Here is a 4,151-nt window from a genome sequence, read left to right as displayed (position 1 = left end):
TGGAACAATATAAGCAGAAAAAACAAAAATCTTACAAATAAATCACTTTTAAGTGTGTTGACCCACAGAATTTTTTAGTAAACTTGTAATTCCAGAGGAGTATTGTGGCAAGCTTATTGATATTGTCGTCTGCTAATTAAGGAAAGGGAGAAGAGCCAGATATAACAGAAATGAATTGTTGCAAAGTGGTAATTTTCTGATATGATGAAACACAAAAAGAAACTAAAAATCTAAAGATAGCAAGATGTCAGTTTCTTAGTTTTAATAATGTATTATAGGTTATGTAAGATGTTGCCAACGGGGGAAACTGGGTAAAGAGTACACAGGACTTGTCTGTACTATTTTTGTAACTTCTTGTGAGTCTATAGTTATTCCCCTCCCCCACCCCCCAAAATAGGAAAGCAAGAAAAAATAGGAAATCTAGATAAGAAATAATGTTTGGAAAGAGAACTTAAAGCAAATATACATAGTCAGCAGTCATAGACTGTTGCTTTGCTAGGTTTCCATAGGTTTGTAAGGAGTTAACCAAAATTTAAAAAATTCTTTCAAAGTGGGCTACATATACACTTTACTAATAAAAATACTGGGCTCTGAAAAGTAGCATCCTATTTTTAATGTTTGAACTAATGTTTGCCAGAGATGTGTGTAGAGTGAAACATACTATTGTGTTTGCAGAAGTCAATTTTGTGAAAGCCACAAAAATGAGTGTTTGCTCTTGAGAAAGGAAAATTTGTACTTCTTGACATCATCAAAGAAAAATGTGAAGGATCTGATAGGAAATGAACAAGAATGTACAAATCCTACCACCTCATTGCTCAAAACCATATAAACACTTTCAAAAATTTCCTTCATCTATTAATATGTCCCTAGAGCGGACAGCCCACACAGACCTGGGGGCATTCACATGTCAGAATTATGCCATAAAGATTTGGGAACATATATTTTTGGCAGAGAGAATGTGCAGAGAAAGACTGTTGTGAAACAGTTCAGAGTGATGCATTTAGTCAGGATCCCCTTGCAATGACAAAATGTTAGTGTCATACTTTATAACATTCTTAGGAGCCTTTAAAAGACACATTGCATCATGAACTTTTTTTTTTTTTTTTTCCGGTACGCGGGCCTCTCACTGTTGTGGCCTCTCCCGTCCAGAGCGGAGCAGAGGCTCTGGACGCGCAGGCTCAGTGGCTATGGCTCACGGGCCTAGCTGCTCAGCGGCATGTGGGATCCTCCCGGACCAGGGCACGAACCCGTGTCCCCTGCATCGGCCGGCGGACTCTCAACCACTGCGCCACCAGGGAAGCCCATGAACTTCTTTTTAATATTTACTTATTTGGATGCGCCAGGTCTTAGTTGCGGCATGCAGGATCTTTAGTTGCTGCGTGTGGGATCTAGTTCCCTGACCAGGGATTGAACCCGGGCCCCCTGCATTGGGAGTGCGGAGTCTTAGCCACTGGACCACCAGGGAAGTCCCCATTGTGAACTTTAAAACAAGTGGAATAGTTTTTTTGGCAACAGATGGCAAATATCCTATAGTGGGAGAAGTAAAAATACAGAGATGTTCCAAAATTGCCTCATACCACTCTACCTTAAAGTATACTCTCATAATAAAATTATAAGAGCCATATAGAAATTTGCTTGGCTGTACACTTCATTTATATTTCCTTTTTAAAGTACAGCAATATAGCATAAAGTAAAAGGGGAATTAGGGCCAGAAAGACTAGAGTTTCAAATTCTGACTCTCAGCTACTAGTTTTGTTACCTTAGGCAAGTCATAATTGCTCTGAATCTCAATGTCTTTGTTACTAAAATGGGTATAATAATCCCCATATCTCAAGGCTGGTCCTAGTACTGAAAGGGATAATATATTTAATAGCTTAGTACAATGCTGTGCAAATAGTAGGTAGTCAATAAGTGTGAGCTTCCTCCCAGTTTTCCCAGAAGATATGGCAAAACCTTTCTTTCTCTGTTAGTTTGCTATGAGCCAAAACAAGTGGCTAAGGAGTAAAATTTTAAAAAGCAAGAGCATCTAATCCTAATATTACCCAATCTTTCCATTAATTATGCAGTTATATAAACTTACATATTTAATAAACATTATTGGATTTATTGGTATTATTCAGGTGCCTGAATAGGTTCTCTCTTGAAAGTCCGCTTTTTATTTTATCTTTAACTGATTTAGCAAAAATATGTCATTAATCCTTTTATTCAGATCATAACATAGTATGATCTTTGGGGAATATTAAGCCCCTCTTGATCCCAGGTGAAAACCATAGTTTCAGTGTTTGCTCACAGGTCTGAGAAAAGTAGTGACATGGAAAGAGAAAGTGCGAGGTTAGAGGTTTTGTCTTTCAAGGCTGATGGTATGAAAATTCTCCCGTGGTGAAGCCACCTGTTGATGTCTCACCGCCTAGAGACCAAAGTTCCCTAATTCATGCCTCCCTTGCAGTGCCATACTCCAGCCTTCATGAACTCTAAAGGGAGAGCAAGCCTTCTGAAATCGCAGGGGTGGGCAGCAGAGAAACAGCCCTTGGAAGGCATTAGAGCCAGGTTCTTAACATGGAATTGTGGGCTTATTCAGGGGGTTCTGGAACCTACAGTCCCTGGACGTAAAGTGGTGTCGAAGTGTGTTTCGTGCCTTCTTCCCAGGAGGCTGCTCAACTACCACTTCCCTCTAGAGGTCTTCTCCAACCATCCCATCCTGCCAGAGGTCTCGCCCACAAAATCTCTCATCACCTTTGTGTATTTCCTGCGGAGCCGCATCGCAATCTGTCATTGCCTTGTTTGCTTAAATCCGTCTTCCCAAAGCGCAGGACCCTGGTCTTTCTCCAGGGCCTTGAACCTGGTGGATCTCGAGAGATACTTCCGGAATGAAGGACAGGTCCGTGTCCATCAGATATTTAACGGACTCTATATTCTTCCCCCCTCGCCCCCAGCATTCTTCTACGGAAATCATTTCAAAATCATTCATTTTGGAAATAAGGCTTTCAGCCTTTCGACCACACCCTCCCACCTTCGTTCCTACCGTTAGAACTGCCACCCGGGCCCACTCACCCAAGCCCACTAGGCCGGACAGTTTGGAGGTGACCAAGGCAGGGGCTGCCTCGAACGGGCACACGCATCAATTCACATTTCCGGACCCGGTCCTGGGGGCGGAGGGGTTGGGTGGGCCCCGCGGGCCCGGAGGAGCCACCTTGGGAGGCCGCCCGGGCCTCCACCTTACCCGCGATCTCAAACCTCTCCCCCACAGGCGGTGCGCAGCCGGCCGCTAGGATACAAGCCCGTCCCGCAGCGCGCGCCACCGCGACCACAACTGCTTCCGGGTGAGCTGGTCGTCGACACTGTGGCCCCGCCCCTCCTCCGCCTCCGCCGCCAGCCGCTCGGGCTGCGGCTCCTCCTGGGGGCCGGTTCCCGCTGTCTCAGCCGCGGCGCCTAGGGACGTCGGCGTGACTGACCGACCGGCTGCCGCGCCGGGAGCCGCCGCATCCAGCCCGGCCCACCTGGCCGGGGACCCAGGACCGAGTCCGCCCCCCGCGCCCCTCGCCCCGGCGAGCTCCCGGCTGGCTAGCTGCGCTCCGGCCCTTCCCGGGCGGCGTCGCAGCCATAGCCCGCGCCCGGAGACAGGTAAGGGCCGCTCCTCCCGCCGGCCTGGAGAGGAGCGGGGAGCGGGGCCGCCTTCCCGGCCTCTGCAGCCCGGCGAGGTCCGCGCCGCCGCGGACTCCTGCTAGGGGCCGGGCCCCCAGGCGGGCCCCGGGGTCGAGGTTGCCCCCTGCCTGCGGCGTCCTCGGGCTTCACGCAGGGTCTCGAACGCGCAGCCTCGGTCCGCGAGCGGCGACGGCGTTACTCCCATTGTGGGAGAAATGAACTCGGGCCGCTGTCTCTCCGCTTCGAGTGCTCGGGGCTCCTTCTCCTGCTCCCCGGACGCGGCACTCCCTCGGTTCTGTACCCGTCCGGCCACCCCGGGGAAGGGTGTCAGGCCGGTGGAGGGCGTAGCGCTTTTGTGGGATTTTTTTTCTTCCTCCTTGACCGGAACTGAAGCGCGGGCATAGCAGGCGCTTGTTAGGAGTGTCAGGGTTAATGCTTGACTAATGCGAGGTGTTATTCACACCCAGATTGATATAGCTCCAGCCAGGCCTGCTTCTCGTGCTCGTGGA

The 4,151-nt window shown here is 49.0% G+C and overlaps 1 non-coding gene across 1 annotated transcript; it reads right to left on the bottom strand.

The window, feature by feature from the left end:
• Positions 1-1,392: 1,392 nt before the first annotated feature.
• TRNAG-CCC (transfer RNA glycine (anticodon CCC)) lies at positions 1,393-1,465 on the bottom strand. The gene has a single exon. It is a non-coding gene; the product is annotated as a tRNA-Gly (tRNA).
• Between the last annotated feature and the right edge of the window lie 2,686 nt (positions 1,466-4,151).

This window comes from Lipotes vexillifer, unplaced genomic scaffold (assembly GCF_000442215.2).
Source record: "Lipotes vexillifer unplaced genomic scaffold, Lipotes_vexillifer_v1.1 scaffold539, whole genome shotgun sequence".
Lineage (NCBI taxonomy): Eukaryota > Metazoa > Chordata > Mammalia > Artiodactyla > Lipotidae > Lipotes > Lipotes vexillifer.
The sequence above is the reverse complement of the archived record's forward strand: the minus strand, read 5'-3'. Positions and strand labels throughout refer to the sequence as shown.